Raw genomic sequence first — 22784 nt, 5'->3', positions numbered from 1 at the left:
TCACTGTGTCATTGATGTTGCATATGTTGCACATAGACTATTCAGTTTGTATATTTTGCTTATTTTTTTCATAGTTCCACACAACTTCTTCCTGTTTTCTTGATTGATGTGTGTTCAGTTTTTCAAAGCCTATCCACTGTGCCAACTTATAACTAAATCTGAGGGGGGTGCGATGGGGAGGTTCCCTTGTTAGTAATCTCTTGTGTTCAGTTTTGTTGCTGGGCGCACGACGGTCGGCAACGCCGGGTCAAGTGGAGACACAACAATGGTCGCCATGCTGACAGTATGTGATTGTCCAGACGTGTCTCTGTTAGTGTGGATACTTGTCTTGCTGTAAACAAGTCCATTTCCTGACTGAAGGTTCGTGGCGTGGCTGCACGATTCTGCACGGATGAGTGAACAATATGACTGTCCTCTCCGCTGATACTGGTGTGGAGCCGTTGAGGTTCTGCGTGGTGTTCTGTATGGCAATCCCGAACGTATCGAATCCATATTTTCATCACAGCTGTGATTTCCCAACGAACGAGAGCAGTAGGATGGCTCTTATATTTCAAGTTTGGTTTTTCATTTGTCCAAATACAAATTTGGTTCTGTTGCAGACAAAGTTCCCATATACAGAGATTGTGAGGCAAATGTGACGAGAAAACCATGTACTCCTTTTAAAATATTCTTCTTTGATAAAAACATTTTTCATTCCCTGAAAAGTAGTACAAGTACTCAGACACTGTGTGAAGTGCATACTGCCGTCGTTGTTCGTTCCTTGTAAATTATTTATTGTAGTACTCCCTCACCTAGCGCCAACGGCCTTGCCGCAGTGGATACACCGTTTTGCATAAGATCACCTAAGTTAAGTGCTGTCGGGCGTGGCCGGCACTTGGATGGGTGGCCATCAAGCCATTATGCACTGTTTCCATTTTTCGGGGTGCACTCAGCCTCGTGATGCCACTTGAGGAGCTACTCTACCGAATAGTAGCGACTCCGGTCAAAGACAACCATCATAACGACCGGGAGAGCGGTGTGCTGACCACACGCCCCTCCTATCCGCATCCTCAATGAGGATGACACGGCGGTCGGATGGTCCCGATGGGCCACTTGTGGCCTGAAGACGGAGTGCATGAGCTAGTCGTCTGTCTCAGCCGGATCATTTGCAGTTTTCGGTTTATTAACTAGCAGTGACGAAAAGTCTTTCTTAAGAAACTTTTCACTCATATTAAATCTAGTAAAATATTCTTTTCTGTAGAAACATACTACTTAACCTCATTACTTTTGGCGTGAAAACGTCTATTCGCTCGTCGGTCGAACATTCTTGTGTGAGGAAAGAGCGTCAGATTTTTATTCTCTAATAACTAAGACACCAATTAAGCATAAACAATACTTGACCTCACAACAGATAGATCGTGTCTGTTTGTGTTTGTCGCGAAGTATTTGTTTTGCTTGTAACGTCTTCGTACCTATGTAGGTGTATGCATGTGATTGTTACGAATTAGATTTGCGGTAAGTTATAAAGTGGTGTGGCGTGAAAACGCATTTCGCTAGTGCATTGATTCTGTGGTCATTGTGAAGAACTTGGAGATGCTCCTAGTACCACTAGTTATCGAAACGAGAAAATAAACATATTCGCCGGAATGTAAGTGGAGACCGACATTACATCGAAAAATTACAAATTAATGAAAGATGTCGTCTCTAATACTCATAAATACTCTGGGAATTATATAAAATGCAAATCAACGCAAAGCTCGCGGCTAAAGGAAACCAAAGAGCCTCATATGTCCAGTGCTACGGTAGCGTCGTAAAGGAAATGAAAAAATGGCGCAAAGCGCTTACGTTGTTGGCCAGTCGAGCGTATCACCGCACAATTTTACACCGAGGCCACCGAAAGTGATGTCATCTACGCCTGTAATCTACTTCAAGCAGCTGTCTATTTTATGAAAGATACCGCTGCTGGTCATGCTGACCTCATCAACGCACGCATCCATCGATAAAGTTGATCGACTTCATGAGGCGACAGCGCCTTGCTATATGCAATAAACTTCTAATTTATTCGTGACGTAGCCATTATAATACTCTGTGTAACGAGTGTGTTAAAGAGACTGACAATTATTCATTAATACGAAACACTGGTTTTGATTTTATCCCGATGTTTTCACGAAAAATCTGCGGAGTGGACCTAAACTGCAGAAACAGTAATTCTTTTGAGATTTAATCGAGTCCTTCTTGTATCCTTTTAATATTTTCGACTGATGGTTCAGATTCAAGTCATGCATTAATCACTGTCATTTTTTATTTGGAAGATTAATTGGTGTCAAAGATGGCACGACGATAGAACAGGAGTCAGGTATCATATACGATATTTTAGTTTGTGTAGTCAAATGAGAGATACAGCGATTGACTCACTGATATTGTGAGTTTCGAAAAAATACTGTACTCTAAACACGGTGTTCTGACTTCAGAAGGGGCACAGAAGTATGCTTCAACATATAGTGATATGGAAAATGCAAATAGCACCAACTACATTCTCTTCTTTTGGCCATAATTCAAATCCATCACTGAGCATAAACATTTTCAAACAATAGATAGTTTCCACAATCCACCTTGCTTGACTGTTAGTCCCTGGATCACGTATAAATACTCAGCGAAATGATGCTTCGACATAGGAGATCGCAGTTCATTCGAAAACTTCAATACAATTTTTCCTACTGCTCTGTTCGCGCAATACCTCTCGAATAAAATCGAAGATTTGGGGCATATCGAGTTCCTCCTGATGCACCTCGATCGTTAAGTGCTGAATTACAGTGTAGAATTTATTACAATGAATTCCAAACCAGGCGCTTTGAATTTTGCCTAAGATTAGTTAAGTCTGACTTTTATTTCTACACTTTTATTTTTCCTTAAAAACAGTATCTGATTCCACCGAGGTTAACTGCACGATGCCTTTTTGCAAAAAAATTTTCAACAAAATACACGCCCCCTGAAAATACCCGTATTTGATGATGATGTGCAAAAACCTAATACTTTAAATACTATTCGTTGAGAATTTGTGGCTTCTGATTTTTGGAATATTCCTGAAAGATTTATCTCACTGGCATACATTAGGGGATAAACAGAAAGTTATAGCTTCAGGATGCCTTTTATTTATTTCTTTTATCGTTTTTCCGGTTACTCACGGGGGCGGGGTGAGCAATCTGGCGACAGCACGTGACTTCCCTTCAGATAAAAAAATTTACAATTCTACAATGGTGATAAAATATGAAGGACAGACAGGTTGCTAAATACGTTTCTAATACATGAGACACATGTGTATGATTTTTAAAAAATAGGGTTTCGACGAATTTTGAGAGACTTAAAAGATAGTTTATTTGTGCAAAACTACAAATTCTAAACGCAAGACGATTCTGTTGCTGCTGCTGTGATTAGATAGCGCTATGATTGTGAAATATGTAGGATGGTGCTGAATGAAGGATGCTATTAGGTCGATATAGATAGTGATAACCCCAAGGTCTGTAGGTTGAAGAGCAGATCTGAATACCATACCCAGTGAAAGCCTTTTTGGGTACCAATGGAAAGAAAATCGGCGGAATTTCGTTTATTTAGTTCACAGGGAACAAGGTGGGCAAATTAAAAGAGTTGGTCACCCATGGTGCAGTACGAATGGATGTCACACTGGATGTTATGAGTTGATAGGTGTGTTGTTAAGTGCTTACTGGCTCTTTGTGTGAAGATGCTATCAATGCCTTTGCTGAAGACAGATGTTAGTTTCATGAGGCTGTAGGATAAGTTCTAAGAAGAATTAGATTTTGTGGAAAGTAAGACTTTGGAGGTTTTCTACTACACTGGGTAGTAACGTGAGAAAAATGGTTCTGTAAAGAATGAAAAAGGTTTTGGGGAATACTCTGGGACATTCTTTGAGGTGACAGTACATAATGGTACCATGAGTGGAAGCAATGTTTAGCTTTTTAACAAGTGTTTGTGTCATATCTTCAGCAGCCATTGGTGTGTTTAGACCTGTTTCTGGAGTATTGGGTATTTACCGGAAGTTCGTTGCGAGAAGTGGAATGAGAGGAGAGGTCCGAACATTTGGAACGCCTGTAGTAGAAAAGAAGATAAGAAATGGGCATTTTTAATGAGTACACAGGGAGTGCGATTAAGCTGAAGGAATAAAGCAATAAGGACATTGTCAATTAATTCCATATATGACTTGAAATGATACAATTGCTGAAAGATTCAAAGAAAACTTGAGTTTGATTTCAAACACTTACCCGACTCACGCAAATATAGTTGGTGGTGACTTTAATTTACCCTCGATATGTTGGCGAAAACACATGTTTAATTCCTGTGGTAAGCATAAAACATCATTCGAAATTGTGCTAAACGCATTCTCTGAGAATTATTTAGTTAGTTCATGAGCCCACGCGAACGGTAAACGGTTGTGAAATCACGTTTGACATCTTAGCAACAAATAATCCTGGGTTAATAAAGAGCATCAAAACGGATACAGTGAATAGTGAACACAGGGTTGTCGTAGCGAGATTGAATGTTGTAACCCCCAAATCCTCCAAAAATAAACGAAAAATATACCTATTCAAAAAAAGCAGATAAAATTTCACTTCACGCCTTCCTGAGAGGCAATCTCCACTCCTTCCAAATTAATGTAAGTTTAGACCAGATGTGGCATGAATTAGAAGAAATAGTATCGCCAGCAATTGAGAGATTTGAACCAAACAAATTAACGAACGACGGAGCTGATCCTCCTTGGTACACAAAACGGGTGATGACACTGTTGCAGAAACAACGAAAAAAACATGCCAAAATTAAACAGACGCAAAATCTCTAACACTGACGATCTTTTACAGAAGCTCGAAATTTAGCGTGGACTTTAATGCGAAGTGCTTATAATAGTTTCCGCAACGAACCATTGTCTCGAAACCTGGAAGAAAATCCAAAGAGATTCTCGTCGTATGTGAAGTATGCTAGCGGCAAGACACAATCAATGCCTTCTCTGCGCGATAGCAATGGAGATGCTATCGAAGACAGTGCTCACAAAGTAGAGTTGCTAAACACAACCTTCCGAAATGCCTTCACAAAAGAAGGCGAAGTAAATATTCCAGAGTTCGAACCAAGAACAGCTGCCAACATGAGTAACGTAGAAGTAAATATCCTCGGAGTAGTGAAGCAACTTAAATCACTTAATAAAAGCAAGGCTTCTGGTCCAGACTGTATTCCAATTAGGTTCCTTTTAGAGTATGCTGATGCAATAGCTCCATACTTAATAATCATATACAATCGTTCGCTCTTCGAATCCAAAGACTGGAAAGTTGCTCGGGTCACACCAAGAAAGATAGTAGGAGTAATCCACTAAATCACAGGCCCATATCATTAACGTCGATATGCAGCAGGATTTTGGAACATATATTGTGTTCGAACATTATGAATTACCTCGAAGAAAACTGTCTATTGACACACAGTCAACACGGATTTAGGAAACATTGTTCTTGTGAACAACTAGCTCTTTACTCGCATGAAGTGTTGTGTGCTACTGACATGGGATTTCAAATCGATTCCGTATTTCTGGATTTCCGGAAGGATTTTGACACTGTACCACACAAGCGGCTTGTTGTGAAATTTCGTGTTAATGGAACATCGTCTCAGTTATGTAGCTGGATTCGTGATTCCCTGTCAGAGAGGTCACAGTTCGTAGTAATTGACGGAAAGTCTTCGAGTAAGAGAGAAGTGATTGCTGGCGTTCCCCAAGGTAATGTTATAGGCCCTTTGCTGTTTCTCATCTATATAAACGATTTAGGAGACAATCTGAGCAGTAGTGTTAAGTTGTTTGCAGCTGGTACTGTTGTTTATCGACTAGTAAAGTCATCAAAGACCAAAAAAATTTGCAAAACGATTTAGAAAAGATATCTGTATGGTGCGAATATTGGCAATTGACCCTAAATAACGAAAAGTGTGAGGTCATGTACGTGAGTGCTAAAAGGAATCCGTTAAACTTCGGTTACACGAAAGATCAGTCAAATCTAAAGGCCTTAAATTCAACTAAATACCGAGGAATTACAATTACGAACAACTTAAATTGGAAGGAACACGTAGATAATGTTGTGGGGAAGGCTAAACAAAGACTGCGTTTTAATGGTAGGACACTTAGAAAATGTAACAGATCTACTAAGGAGACTGCCTACAATACGGGTGTCTGTTCTCTTTTAGAATACTGCTGCGCGGTGTGGGATCCTTACCAAGTAGGATTGACGGAGTACATCGAAAAAGTTAAAAGTAGGGCAGCACGTTTTGTATTATCGAGAAATAGGGAAGAGAGTGTAACTGAAGTGATACAGGATTTGGGATGGTCGTCATTACAACAATGGCGTTTTTCATTGCGGAGGAATCTTTTCACGAAATTCCAATCACCAACTTTCTCCTCCGAATACGAAAATATTTTGTTGACGCCGACCTACACAGGAAGAAACGACCACCATGATACAATAAGGGAAATCAGAGCTCGTACGGATAAATAAGTGTTCGTTCTTTCCACGCGCTGTACGATATTGTAGTAATAGAGAATTGTGTAGGTGTTTCGATGAATCCTTTCCCAGACACTTAAATGTGGTTTGCAGAGTGTCCATGTAGATGTAGATGTAAATGAGGTTCAAGAGGAAGACTGTTACAGTTGTAATTACGCTACCTAAATTTTGAACTGCGGAGGATGATTACAGGGCAGTAAATACGAGTTCTGGTATTTTGTTCAGTAGTGGTAACGCTAATTAAACGCGTCCACGAAAGCAGAACTGCTTACCACTATCGCACTGCACATAGGCACGCCATAAAATGCCGGTAACGGAGTCTTGCAAGCGCGTGGCTCTGTCTGCGGTGTGCGGGTGAGAGCGCGAACAGCTTCGCGAACTTCGGCGGAGGTTGCTGAAGATGACCGATTCTAAGGACAGTCGCGTGACCAGATGTACACCGGCCATGCGGTTGCCACAGCTGTGTGAAGGCTTGGACCACAGCCTCGCGTATTTCACACACCTGCACTCACTTTCACATAGGTTGCTTCGCTTAATACCAGACCTGGCCGAAATTTATGTTAATGACGAATAACGCATAAAGATGTAATTAATTATTCGTTATTCGTGAATAATAAATAGTATTCGAAATACTATTTACTTGCATTTATTGCTCCAGTTTTGTGTCATTTAGTAAACGAATGTACTTTTCGTTTCTTTTATATTAGTTTTCAGAACAACTCTTTTTATGAAACATCTCGCCAAAAAATTTACTGAGACTTACCATTGTGACACTAAAGCAAATACGTTCTGCACATGCAGTGCACTCCTGAATTCGTCTTTAATCAAGACTTCGGTGAATGACTTCCAGTTTACATTCTTCTTCAAAAATTGAGAAATTATCAAGTCTGCTGTAGTTTTCGGCAAATAATTCGTTGTGATTCCCCTTTACGTTCACTTCTCAAACAACATTCCAAACAAAAGCTTTTTACACCCTAGTGTTATTCGAAGTTTGTGAGCAAATTTCTGTGACACTCCTTTGGCTATAATATGTCTGAAGTTTGTTGTAAGCCTCCCTTGCTCGTGGACAGCAGCGGAGGTGAAATACGTATTTTTAAATCGTGGGTAAGACTTCGCTGCAATAATTGCAATTGGTGCAGAAAGGCGAAAAACGTGTTCCAATCGTCTCCTGATACTTTCACGATACACAAGTTGCAAGCGTGTTGCACTATTACGTACTCTTTTTATATACTTGTTGAACCCAGCGTCTCTTCAACAATTTTTGAATCTTACAGCTCTACGTAATTGCATAGACAGACGTCGATCGCAAAGCTTACTCAGAGTTAATCCTAAAACACTTTGGATGACTTCTACATCTACATCTACATACATACTCCGCAATCCACCATACGGTGCGTGGCGGAGGGTACCTCGTACCACAACTAGCATCTTCTCTCCCTGGAAAAATGACTAGCTATATTCCTCTGTACGAGCCCTAATCTCTCTTATCATATCTTTGTGGTCTTTCCGCGAAATGTAAGTTGGCGGCAGTAAAATTATACTGCAGTCAGCCTCAAATGCTGGTTCTCTAAATTTCCTCAGTAGCGATTCACGAAAAGAACGCCTCCTTTCCTCTAGAGACTCCCACCCGAGTTCCTGGAGCATTTCCGTAACACTCGCGTGATGATCAAACCTACCAGTAACAAATCTAGCAGCCCGCCTCTGAATTGCTTCTATGTCCTCCCTCAATCCGACCTGATAGGGATCCCAAACGCTCGAGCAGTACTCAAGAATAGGTCGTATTAGTGTTTCATAAGCGGTCTCCTTTACAGATGAACCACATCTTCCCAAAATTCTACCAATGAACCGAAGACGACCATCCGCCTTCCCCACAACTGCTATTACATGCTTGTCCCACTTCATATCGCTCTGCAATGTTAAACCCAAATATTTAATCGACTTGACTGTGTCAAGTGCTACACTACTAATGGAGTATTCAAACATTACAGGATTCTTTTTCCTATTCATCTGCATTAATTTACATTTATCTATATTTAGAGTTAGCTGGCATTCTTTACACCAATCACAAATCCTGTCCAAGTCATCTTGTATCCTCCTGCAGTCAGTGAACGACGACACCTTCCCGTACACCACAGTATCATCAGCAAACAGCCGCACATTGCTATCCACCCTATCCAAAAGATCATTTATGTAGATAGACTTTGGAGTTCTTGCTTGGTTCACTCATTTTGCAGCAATACAACCACGAACTGTATAATTATATCAAGGAGACACACATATACGATAGTGTTGGCAATCTAAGAAATGTGTTTAAGATTGAGAGTTTTCGTCGAATACATTCTCATCGTTGGCTGGTTGCATAGAGTTCTTGTGCCTTGTTAGCAGTGGGAGAGCGAGATGTATTGGCAGGTGCAGAGACAGTTGAAGGGGGTCGAGTCGGTATTGCAAGGGCTGCAAAACACTAGGTAGTCTGGTTGCGACAGTCAATAAACAATGATGTGCGTTGTAGTCCGCGCATCTTGCCGCTGAGATTTCGTGGGTGTGCGCAGCCAGTTGTGAGCAGGCTGTCTCCTGGAGAAACTTTTGCGACTGATTTTAACTTTTCGAAGCAGCCAGACCTTGACTGCATCCTGAAACAAGTTTTCGACAGCTTGTAGGAGTTGGTGGAATTTCCATTATTGGATGGACGTGCAGTAGATCTTCAAATTTATAGCTATCTCTTTCTGGCATGATATTTTGTTAAACACATCATGCACTTATAATGGCAATTGCAAATTATTCTCGAACGTCCATTGGGACATGGAAAATTGTCTCCGTTCTCCATTTACTTGCCAGGGTGCCAAAAGTACATTCTATAAACTACCTTAGTCCGAGTCAGTCGGTTTTTAAAGGTTGTTTTATTGTTTGCTGAAGACCTTCCTCAATTACGAAGCATTACATTTTCAGATATACCAAATGTCTCGTCTCCGACAATGACGAATGGCATCAGTATGCTCCTGTTTGATATGGTGCTTTTCTGCAATATTCGTAAATTTTTACTAACGACATTTTCTTGCAAAATTTATTGCATATAATAGATGTGTCACTATATTTTCCGTATGCCCCACATCTATGTAAGTGAACTTGTAATCAGCAGGGCATAAAGGAAGTAAAACGACCGTAAAATAATTTTTATAAATATGGTAACGTCCGTTTGTTATGAGAAGCGAGGCATAACATATTCCACGTCCATCTCGCTCGCCTGGTCGGTCACGACTGGCTGTCAGCTGGTCGAATAAATTGGCTGCTCAACATTGCGTCAACCTAGTGCTAATAGACCAAACTGCTGAGGCCGTCCGCCTATAAGCATTTTTATGTTTCATTTGTTACGCAGTAAATTAAGTATAGCTGTGCTCAACTTGAAGGATGATTCCAGCACTGCAGTGTTTTACTAGGCATGGTGGTGTGTCCTTGACTTCCCACCTTCTTTGAACAGACTTATGCAGCCTGTTAGGGGGGTCTATATTTCAAGTCGGCCAGGGTGGCCGAGCGGTTCTAGGCGCTACAGTCTGGAACCGCCTGACCGCTACGGTCGCAGGTTCGAATCCTGCCTCGGGCATGGATGTGTATGATGTCCTTAGGTTAGTTAGGTTTAAGTAGTTCTAAGTTCTAGGGGACTGATGACCTCAGAATTAAGTTCCATAGTGCTCAGACCCATCTAAACAATTTTTTTCTGTATTTCAACACGTGCTCCGAAAAATGGCATAACTTGACTTGGCATTATTGTCATGCTTATAGAAGGGTCGACCCTTAAGTGTAAGTATTTTAGTCTGTAACTTACGCCACAGAACCACAAAGGCAAATATCTGGACAAACCAGTAATAAGTTATTTATTAAACAGAAACTGCACTCAGGAAAATGAACAAATACTAATTCTGTACAAAAAGTGAACAAAGAAAATAAGGTAGTATTATATGTTAGTCGTTATTTAATATACAGATAATTTATTGGTAAATAAATTTGTTTGAATGATCTACATATTCGAATAATTATCCAGATAGAAATCTGTTCGAATAATAACCATCTATTTTCACCACTACACATTACGCTTCCTTTCTATTTTTCTTCTTATTATCAGACGTAACGAGTCCTATTAGATCACATGAGCGATTTTAACGGCTCACAGAAAGTGAGAAATAATTTATCAACTATTATTTCACGGAAATGTACAGTTCCATAACTGGAACAATGACCTTCAATAACAGTCAATATTCAGTTATCACTTTAATTTTCGTTATACTGTGGCAACACTTGGTGACTGCCGGCACACTTTCTCCATAGAAAACATAGAAAATCGAAAGCTAAAAGGAAATACTAATACTAAATGCATTCGAATACTGTCGGGCCCATTAGTGCCACTATGTTGTGTCGCAGCTGTATAGATAGAGTCTATGTTTCCTTATCTACGGGGGAAGGGCACGAAGATGTTGCCCGTCACTCCGTGAGTGAATTTTCAGCTGCGTATTTCCACGTGTGCGGGCCTAGAGACTGACATAGGCGAACAATACTCAAGCGGATTCACCACGCCGACGCTGTGCACTATACTCCGCTCATCGTAACAAAAAACCTCATGTAAAAATTACAATATGTATTCTTCCGCATTTGCTGGAACCTCATTGGATTTCGCTTCACGTGGAGCAGTAGCCATTCTGTCTCGAGTACAGTCAAATACGATAATGGGGATACGTTTTATGCTGTGCGTTACGCATACATCGACTCAGCCATAATACGGGACAACGGCTTTACCGGCACATTTAATTTGGAAATCATTGGTCAGCCACCTGGCTCAACTAACCTGCAGTGATGTGAACGGTTGTAGTAAAGACGTAAAAAGAGACAAACAGAGAACAATATAGCCTTGAATGTCATTTGATTTTTGAACAGAAAGAAATAATGGTAAAACTCAGGCGATACGCTTCTTAGGTGATCTGAAGGATAATAGGACCTAGATCTTGGCTAACACACTGCAGTAATTAGTTCCAATAAGTTGGGCAGCTTAAATGTCTAGTTATTTCTCGCGACAAATCCCTTAACTTCACTCCAGATCGCCGGCCGCGGTGGCCGAGCAGTTCTAGGCGCTTCAGTCCGGAACCACGCGATTGCTACGGTCGCAGGTTCGAATCCTGCCTCGGGCATGGATGTGTGTGATGTCCTTAGATTACTTAGGTTTAAGTAGTTTTAAGTTCTAGGGGACTTATAACCTCAGATGTTAACTCCCATAGTGCTCAGAGCCATTTTTCACTCCAGATAAATTCTATTGGGTTCAGATAGCAGTGGTACGGTGACAACCGTGAAAGTGCAACATTTATAACGGTGTGCGCGACGTCGTGACATGTGTTTCCCGTATTTCTACGACGCATATCACTCTGGCTCGTGTGAGACCACATCTGTCCTATAAAACAGTGGGCATATTCAAACAAAGAGTATTTGATTTTTCATTTTTCTCCAAAAAATGTAATCGTGTAATGTTTTCTTGGCTTCAGAATCTGTAACAATGTTTTATAATATATCGATAATTACGATTGTCTATTTGCAATGAAAACCAGAATTCTGCGCGTAATGTCTAATTAGAAACGAGAAGATGTGCATTTTTCTTAAAAAATTGTGGTTAATAATGAGTTAATTACAACATACTGATAAATATCATATTTAAATGATTTAGGTATTCAAACGGAACAATAAAACAATTGCTCATAACAACTGGCTTCGAATCACAGCTCACCACTGCTAATGAGTTAATTACAACATATTGATAAATATCATATTTAAATGATTTAGGTATTCAAATGGAACAATAAAAAATTGTTCATAACAACTGGTTTCGAATCACAGCTCACCACTGCGCTCGATAACTAAACGACGACATTACCAATTACGCCAGGCTTATAATAGGAATTGCGCCTCTTGTATTTAGTACATTGTATTTCTCAACGAACGTCAAAGCTTATTTTTTCTGTAGTGTGAAAAACATTAAGAACGAGTTGACTCTAGCCATTAACGGCGTTCCGCGCCAAGCGTTTCACTACGAAGCAGTGTCATCCAATTTCGCGGTACATATGAACAGTGACATAATCAGAGCACACATTGCGCTTACAGAGACTGTGACTGTACACGCTTTTTGAAATAAAAATTATGTCGCTAAAGTATGATTAAGAAAAACGTTAATGGCTGTTAATACATCAGAATGTCTTAAATTTCCATTTACAGTGACATAGTAATAAAATATCTAATACATAAATTGGACCTACTTCCAAGAGAGGAACAACACCAGTACACGAGAGCTACTGCTGCTGACCAGTCATCGCGTTTGTGTTTGTTTACATTAGGTTTATTTTTATGATGAACGGAGTATAGTAACAGTACAATAAGCTCTATGACGACAACGCCGACTCTGCCACGCACTGTAAACATGCTGATCGTTCAGTTACTTCTATGGTCAATTTGTACGTCTCTCGTTAATTTGTGTATAATACAATCATAACGTGTTGCTGGCGAATAGGGGAGTCAATAACATTAGGCACTGACGCGTATAGGCTGTAGCGGAACGAGCGCCATATACACTGTGTTAAAAATATGAGATACTTTCAAATTTCTACTTGTTACTTCTACAGAGACTAGTTGGCACATTAGTGGGGGTGGTGGAGCTAGATATAATTTAGAAATTTTGCCGTTCCCTTTAACTACTCACGGAGTATCCGAGAATGGTTCTTTTGAAAATATGTGACTGATTTCTTTCCCTGTCAATGAGCAAACCCTGTCATATGACCGCCTTGTTGACGGACGGTAAATCCTAATATTGTTTTCTTTATTTTGAATAGCTAGGTCTGTTAGACAACACAGCATGGTATGGTTTTTGTGCGAGCGTAGGCTTTCGATGCAATTATCACCTGCAGTAAAAAAATTGGGGGTATTAAAACAGAGACTTTTTCGATGCTGCCATATATTTTCATGAAATTTCAGTCTCCAACTTTTCCTCGATACGAAAATATTTTGTTGACGCTCACCTACATGGGGAGAAATAACCATCATAAGAAAATAAGAGAAATCAGAGTTCGCACGGAGAGATTAAAGTGTTCGTTTTTCCCGCGCGCAGTTCGAGTATGGATCAGTAGAGAAATCGTGTGGAAATGGTTCGATGAACCATCTGCCAGGCACTTAAGTGTGCGATGCAGAGTAATCATGTAGATGTGACCGAGTGATCATATTTCTAAAACCAGCGTTGTTGCCACTGTTGCAATCGGCCTTCATCAGAGTGACGTATTTACTAGTGGCCCAGCAACGTGTTCAGGTCCTGTATAGGGTGAACCCGAAACCTGACGATAAAATTGCCGAAATAGTTCAGGGATATTTTCTGAGTATATTGATATTAGGGGACCGTGGCCTGTGCTGGCTCCTTCCACAATAATTGTGTTTCGTTTGATTTATTACCCCCATTTACCATGTATCTGTATTATTTCGAAAGTATCAGATCATCATTAAAAATGTCGACGGTATGTGCTGCTTGGAAATAAACTTCACATACGGTACTTGCTGCTAACAAGAGTTATTCTCACCTCACTCTTCACCTTATACCTTGTATCCAGAAGTACTCAGTTCTGCCTAAGGTTAGTTTTTCCAGCAGTGGTAGTTGTACGAAGCCAGAGATACACAGCACGGGTGGTTTGCCGAGTTGTTGATCCCTTTTTATGCAATATTTGGACGACCGACTTATCCGTTTTCTTCTGGAGCTCCGTTGTGCGTTTTCGTGTGTACTCACCGCCTGGGCTGCAACCAGATGTTCAGTGTTGCTGGTGTTGCACTGCTATTTATATACAAGTTCGACTCCCGGCGCCTACTATACCCTTTGTCGCTCATTTCTTTCTCAGAGCCCGTGCTGCTCATCTGTGAAACGCATATCCTTTGAGTGTTTTGCAGCTCTAGTGGATAATATGACCAATGAGATCTTAGTACACTGAATGGCAGGCCACAAACCTCGTTTAAATTGAAACCTTTATGCCCATTTATTAGTTTTGCGACATATTTATTTCGATGAACTCTTTAATTACGCTGTCCCAGAACCTTGAAGTTTGTCCCTGATTTCATCTCGTTTCTTTAAATTAGAGGCATTGCTCGGCGAATTGCGAGTTCCTTATGAAACATCATTCGCAGTGGCACGAAGATAATTTCGTCAACGCTATATACATGGGTGTTACTGAAAATGAAAATTGTAATCGATCTGGCTGGCAGTTTTTTTTTCAGAGAGAGAGAGAGAGAGAGAGAGAGAGAGAGAGAGAGAGAGAGAGGAACAGGAGCAGCATTTGCTTGAGGATGTATCTCGGTGTCTCCGTAAGTTTTCCGGACATGAAGAGACACTTTCTCAAAGAATAAGAAATTTTAATAGACCATGTGATTTGTCATCATAATCTCCTCACAGTAGCTTTGTGTACTGTACAATTAAAATTAACGTAGCACTTATAATAATAAAATTCAAAGTAATGAAATTATTGATCAATCAGCTACTTCTGAACAATTTTCTTGAGATATGAAAATAAATGTGATATTTATGCTATATCTCGTTTTCTTCAATTATAAGGTCAATTTCCCCTTAGGTTACTGAGCACAAGCGACACACCATCCGCTGTTTTTGTGCAGTGGAACCAATTTGGCGGGTAGCACAAGAGGAAACATTTGAAAAATAGAAGACACCGTAGTGTTTAGTCTGAATACTCCAGAGGCGTTATGCAAAACAACTAGTTACGATGAAGTAATAAAAACAGAAGGATAACGAAAGGAAAGTTAAGAAGCAATAAAATCGCAATAATTTGATTTATTCGTGTGATAATAGAAAGGTGGCCGAAGTACTACAGATTTATGATTTATTTTTGTATAACTTTTCGTTTTCGAAACTTTTTTGTTTCATAAAATAATTGTGCAAGTATCATGTGTTAAGGAAATACAAAAGTTTCGTAAAACCGCTTTACTTTAGCCACAGGCATGCAATAAATATAATAAAATCGTCTGTGTTGTAGGGACGGGCGTATATTAAAAGCGAGATGCTATAGATCGGTATTCCGCGGGTTGGCTCTTACAATATCAGCCGACAGCTCGCTTCCAATAACACGCGACAGGCCGTGGTTGAAGGACGTAGGGCAAACACCGGCCAACCCTGGAGAGAGCTAAATATAGACTTTAATGGGAAATTCATCGCTTTCTGGTGCCCCGGTTTTCGTTTGCTTTACTGTTCTGCAAACAAATATTTTACGTCTCCACCTTCACATCCATGCTACAGTAGATCGGAGAGACAAACATAAACTCTCCAGTGTTGAAAAATTCCCGAAAAACAAATTTCAGAATTGTAACTTGATCTGTCAGTTTCATCCCCCTTACTGATTTCATCGCCTCTCATTGATAATCGCTAATAAAACTTTAATTATAATTTTGTACACAAGTTTGTCGAAGATCTTTTCGAGATCGTTGGATACCTTTCCACTTCAGTGTGTCCATATGCTTTGCTTCTGATGTCGTGAACTTGAGATCTATTTATAACGGTTTTAGGGAGCAGAGAAAATTGTATGTAGCAAGATGGTTTCGTTTAAGAGGCTAATGATCCACACTGGCAGTTGTAATTTTTTTGCTTCAAATTTAAAACATCACATTTTCTAGAAGAGCCAGTGAGTGTGTTAAAAGTTTTTATATCTGCTGAGGACCCATCAGCAGTAAAGTTAGGTAGTTCCTCGGTCACTGTTACTACTTACCTATGCTCCTGCTGGATCATTATCTAATATAAAAGGTTTTGAGCAAATATGCACACTTGGAGCTAGTAATTTGGTAAGAACTTAGAAAAATGAATGATAGGAACGTTTTACGAGAAAAAAGGAAACAATTGCCGCATTTGAGAAAAGCGTAAGTTTGCTGAAATTAAAACAAGATCAAGATAGAAAAATCAATAATTCTCCCCATTTCTTAAGCGTCTGTTCATCACTTGGTTTACTAGTGATGGGAAACCAGCCATCAACGAATTAGCAATTATTTATTTCCGTGATTAGATGCCATTTGCCACAAGTGTCTGCTACCGAAGGGAAGGTTGTTTCGCCATCTGTCGTGAGTAGTATAATATTTGTCATGGGCGCATTCATATCTGAACTCTTTGTGAAGAACCTTCAATGGCAGCAGAAGACTCTTCATAACACTGGCCAACAATGAAGTGACTGTGAGTTTCATATAGTTTTTGCTGTAATTAAAGCAGAGTTTCTGGTTTCAGAGTGCTTTTGTAGTGTAAAATTTGTAAAAATGCCACGAAAATATTCAAATAAGGTGAATAATTTTTTTATATTTTTGGCGAGATAAAATTTTCCTCACAGAAACGTAATCTGACGCCTCTTGTGAAGACTGCCTATCAGCATTATTTCGGTATCAAAGTAGGGGGCCAGGATAAGTCTTGGGCTCCACATATATGTTGCAACGGATGTTCACTTACACTGCGAGAATGGCTGGAAAATAAGAAACACCCTATGGCTTTTGCTGTGCTTATTGTTTGTCGGGAGCCTACAAACCATACAGATGACTGCCATTTCTGCTTGATTCCGCTCATAAAGGCAGGTTTGTCTATAGAGAAAAGAAGAACAGTTCAGTACCCAAATCTTCGATCTGCTAATCGACCCATTCCGTATTCAGATAGTTTACCATTCCTACTCCACTCGAAAATGGTGTGTTTGAAGTAGAAAATGACGATAGTGTGGAACAAGAAGAAGGAGAAGAACGAAACAAGCTTTTCACATCCCTTGACCCTGATTTTGAGGGAAAGATGAGAATCCGTACAGACTGAGTCAAGCAGAATTAAATGATCTCATTAGACACCTTGACCTGTCAAAGGAGAAGGCAGAGATTCTTGGGTCTCGGCTACAGCAATGGAATCTTCACTAAAGTGATGTCACAGTCTCACGGTACAGAAAAAACGTCGCATGGAACTGATTTCCTTTGTGGAGAAGAAAACCAATCTTGTTGTTTGCCGCAACATTAATGACTTGATGAAATCTTTGAATTTGAACCATAATCTTACTGAAAGGAGGCTATTCATAGATTCCTCCAGGCTTAGTTTGAAAGCTGTGTTGCTTCATAATGGCAGCCGTCTTCCTACTAGACCTGTTGGTCATGCAGTTCGCATGAAGGAGACATATGCAAATATGGTAGCCCTCTTGGACTCAATCAAATATCATAAACACAAATGGAAAGTTTGTGATGAGTCAAAAGTCATTGCCATACTCTTAGGGATGCAACTGGGTACACAAAACATTGCTGCTTCTTATGTGTGTGGCACAGTAGGGTAGGAAATCGTATTATATTACAGCAGACTAGCCTGCAATAAATCTTAATCTTAGCGAGAAAAATATCGTTGCCGAGCTTCTCGTGGACCCAAAAGATGTACTTCTTCCACCCCTGCATATCAGGCTGGGTTTGATTAAAAGGTGTCAAAGGTATGAACCAAGAAGGACGTGATTCTATGTACATAAGAGAGAAATTTCCGAAATTAAGTTAAGCAAAAGTTAAGGAAGTTTTTTTTTATCGGGCCAGGAATTCGAGAACTTGTAAAGGATACTGTATTTGACCAAGTTTTGGAGGGGAAAGAAAAGGAAGCTTGGGAATCCTTCGAGGGAATTGTTCGTGGATTTTAGGCAAAAAAAAGATGATTACTCTAAGTTGGTGACAGTGCTGCTGCAAAGATACCATAATCTTGGCTGCAACATGTCCCTTAAAATACATTTTCTCCACTCCCACCTAGATTTTTTACCTCCTAGCTGTGGAGCAGTCAGTAATGAAATGGAGAAAGATTCCATCAGGACATATCTGTTATGGGACAAAGATATCACGGCCATTGGAATGAAGCAATCCTTGCGGATGACTATTGGTCTTTGTGTAGGGATGCTCCGGACCTCCGTTACAAGAGGCAAGCTAAAAGACGACGATCTCATGGAGGCACCACATGATTATCTTCAGACCCAACCATCTGCGAGGTATTCTTCCAGCAATTAAAATGTATCTACCACTTTAAAAAATTCAAATACACTTTCAATGTTTTTAGCATATGTAATAAAAATGTATCTTTTTCTCTTAATCCGTTAATATGAAATACTTCCACCTAGTATGTACCACAGAAACTAGAGCTAAGGAAAATTTTCCATTGTCATATTCGCTTCTCTCGGCCCAAAATTAGTAAGAATTTACTCATGAAGTGCAGAAAACATTAAAAATTGTTTCTCTGTTGGCCATTGCAATCAACAGAAGATACGCCACTATCAGAAGAATTTAATTTTGGCTTACGAGTCACTATTCTAATGGTTTTAACATTATGAGTTATGAAAATCAGAACATGAGATATAAATCTGTAGAGATCGAAGTTGTAATTAATGATGTCAATATTGAATGTATGTGCATTATAGAGTAATTGTGCAGAGATTTTTGAATGAAGTATTGTTCACAAGGGAAATGAGTTGCAAGCATCTCGAAACAACCGCTCTTGTACTGAACGGGGAATAAAAAAAAATAAACAGATTTGTCAGTACATAGATCACCTAACGGAGATAAAGAAACATTCACAAATATGTTAGAATATCTGCCGAACAGAATGTTTACTTAAAAAAGCCATTATAACAGTCTACGTGGACTGTACACAGCCTTATGAATGAATCTGGGCTAAAGGTTCACTTTCTGAATGTTCTATATAGATTCAACTTGTTTCCCCTCAAGCCCGAGAAGGATCACAAGTAGTTTTATGGGCTATACCTTTTCAGATTTGGACGGTATAGAGATAGAAATAATTAATACAGATTTAGTTATAACTGATAACAATGCCCTCATCATCACAACGCTAGCTATACCAGTGAAAGAAAGAAAACCTGTCCTAATCATAAAAGAAATTTCTCCTTGTAAAATTCTGAAAATAAATAGTTTAAATAATGACTGCTGGACGGAAATGCTGACACAAACAACAACCAACACTGCTTAAAATGTCTTCTCTTCAGCCTTCACAGCTAATTTGGAAAGTACTTTCTACAGAAAATATCCAGACCCCATTTAGTTAGAGTCATTACATCCAGTTCGTGGATCACAAAAGGCGTTAACCATTGTTGCGTGCCGAGCGGGGTAGCCGCGCGGTCTTAGGCGCCTTACCACGGTTCGCCTCTCTCTCTCTCTCTCTCTCTCTCTCTCTCTCTGCCCCCCCCTCCCCCCCCGTAGAAGGTACGTGTCCTCCCTCGGGCATGGGTGTGTGTTGTCCTTAGCGTAAGTTAATGTTAGATTATGTAGTGTGCAAGCCTAACAACCGATGACCTCAGCAGTTTGGTCCCATAGGAACTCACCACCACCACCACCCCACCACCACCACCACCACCACCAATCCAGTGTAACAGTTAACAGATTCAATTCTAAAATGAGAATGTCAACAGAACGTCGATTTATAGAACATCTATAAGAAAGTATATCTAGGGGAAATAGCATAGACAAAATACATGATAAGTTATAGCTTAAAATGACATCAGGTAAGAAATCAAAATCTTTTCAGGAAATCGTAAAAAAAAGCGAGACACGGAAACTACATGAAATCACAGTCGAAAGAATCGATAATATCAACATGGTTAACAACACCGCAAACATTTTGTCAATAATTAAAGGTATTTCTCGTATACTAAGCACAATTTCAGACATCAGGAAAAATTTGGAGATCAAAGTCCTGCATATAGCATCAAGGCATTTTCAATTACTGAAGATGAAGTAGTATAGATGCTTAAAATCCTCACATGAAAGAAGTATATGAAGTAACAGCGTGACTTAGTCATACTTACTTCACAAACTGCAATGCCTTTTGTACACATTGCTGATCTATCATTTATTCAGGGGGTGTTTTCCCCGAGATTAAAAATCCCTACACTCATACCATTACGAAAATACACTATGTGATCAAGAGTATCCGGACACCCCCAAAACATACGTTTTTCGTATTAGGGGCATTGTGCTGCCACCTAGTTCCAGGTACACCATATCAGCGACCTCAGCAGTCATTAGACATCGTGAGAGAGCAGAATGTGGCGCTCTGCGGAACGCACGGACTTCGAACGTGATAAGGTGATTGGGTGTCACTTGTGTCATACGTCTGTACGCGAGATTTCCACACTCTTAAACATCCCTAGGTCCACTGTTTCCGATGTGATAGTGAAGTGGAAACGTGATGAGAAACGTACAGCACAAAAGCTTACAGGCCGACCACATCTGTTGACTGACAGATACCGACGATAGTTGAAGAGAGTCGTAATGTGTAATAGGCAGATATCTATCCAGACCATCACACAAGAATTCCAGACTGCATCAGGATCCACTGCAAGTACTAACACAGTTAGGCGGGAGGTGAGAAAACTTGGGTTTCATGGTCGAGCGGCAGCTCATGAGCCACACATCACGCCGGTAAATCCCAGACGACGCCTCGCTTGGCGTAAGGAGCGTAAACATTGGACGATTGAACAATAGAAAAACGTTGTGTGGAGTGATGAATCACGGTACACAATGTGGCAATCCGATGGTAGGGTGTGTGTATGGCGAATGCCCGGTGAACGTCATCTGCCAGTGTGTGTAGTGCCAACAGTAAAATTCGGAGGCGGTGGTGTTATGATGTGGTCGTGTTATTCATGGAGGAGGTTGCACCCCTTGTTGTTTTGCGTGGCAATATCACAGTACAGGCCTAAATTGATATTTAAAATACCTTCTTGCTTCGCACTGTTAAAGAGCAATTCGGGGATGGGGATTGCATCTTTTAACACGATCGAGCACCTGGTCATAATGCATGGCATGTGGACGAGTGGTTACACAATAACATCCCTATAATGGACTGGCCTGCACAGAGTCTTGATCTGAATTCTGTAGAACAGCTTTTGGATGTTTTGGAACGCTGACTTCGTGCCAGGCCTCACCGACCGACATCGATACCTCTCTTCAGTGCAGCACTCCGTGAAGAATGGGCTGCCTTTCCCCAAAAAACCTTCCAGCATCTGACTGAACGTATGCTTGCGAGAGTGGATGCTGTCATCAGGACCAACACCATATTGAATTCCAGCATTACCGATGGAGGGCGCCACGAACTTGTAAGTCATTTTCATCCAGGTGTCCGGAAATTTTTGATCACATAGTGTACATAACCTGCATAAATTTGGTAATTGTATCGACCCGTACTGTTCCTCTCAGAATTCTCCAAAATATCTGAAAGATTAATGAAACAGCAACTCACCAAACATATAAATGATTACAAGGCACTGACCGGTAGTCAATACGGCTTTCGAAGAAATAGAAATAAAGGAACAGCAAAAATTGATTGCACAGCTGAAATGATTAGAAACGTGGGAAATAAGAAAGATATTGTAGGAGTTAATTTAGATTTTTTTCTTAGCTTTCCATAGTGCCAGTTATGGAACTCTTGTTGTCACACAGGACTCACTGAGAATTCAAGAGGTAGGAAAAGAGTGGTTAAAATCATATCAACAAAATACATCACATGGTTAGAAACTCATACCTAATCATACTGTAAGTCATGTCAAACTAAATCTGTTACAAAAGAAATAGAGTGAAAGGGTCCTGTAGCCACCTTTCATTAGTCCGGTAGCCCATTTTCATTACCATTTCTCTTTCTTTTCCTTGTTTCTCTATTCTCTTTACTCTCATAGTAGTGTGATTGAATGAATGTGGTTGTGTGTCACGTTGCTAGACGGTGGCGTAGTCTGCTGCAGAAAGTCTGCGATAGTCGTACAGATTCAGCAGCAGTTGCACAGAATAGCCAACTCTCGTAGTGGTCAAGTCGGCAAAGAGGTTTCCGCTACTTGTGAGAAATCAACCTGCGTTAGGTTGGCGGCGGAAATGGCATCTTGGGGTTTTCCGGTCCACGCGGAGCGTGGAAGAGGCTGGAGAAGCGGGGGCAGTCTGCCGCCGGTACGGGAAGCGTCCACAGCTGTGCTCCAGTCGAAGAAGGGTGAGTTAGACTGACCGCGTGGCGCGTTGTTACTTGGCGAGGGGAGAGCTGTTAGCCTTTGGTCTCGCTTTTCAAATCTGGAAGATTGCTTTGCCTTGCCGCAGCAAGGAATGCAAAACTTTGGCAGATTTTTTTTTTTCTTTTAGCAAATTTCTGTAGCAGACTTGGATCCGCCAGAAGAGCGCCACACAAAGGTGTCGATAAGAAGTGAGCACTCGCTTCTGTATGAATGTCTGTCT

Source organism: Schistocerca piceifrons, chromosome X, assembly GCF_021461385.2.
Source record: "Schistocerca piceifrons isolate TAMUIC-IGC-003096 chromosome X, iqSchPice1.1, whole genome shotgun sequence".
Lineage (NCBI taxonomy): Eukaryota > Metazoa > Arthropoda > Insecta > Orthoptera > Acrididae > Schistocerca > Schistocerca piceifrons.
The sequence above is the reverse complement of the archived record's forward strand: the minus strand, read 5'-3'. Positions refer to the sequence as shown.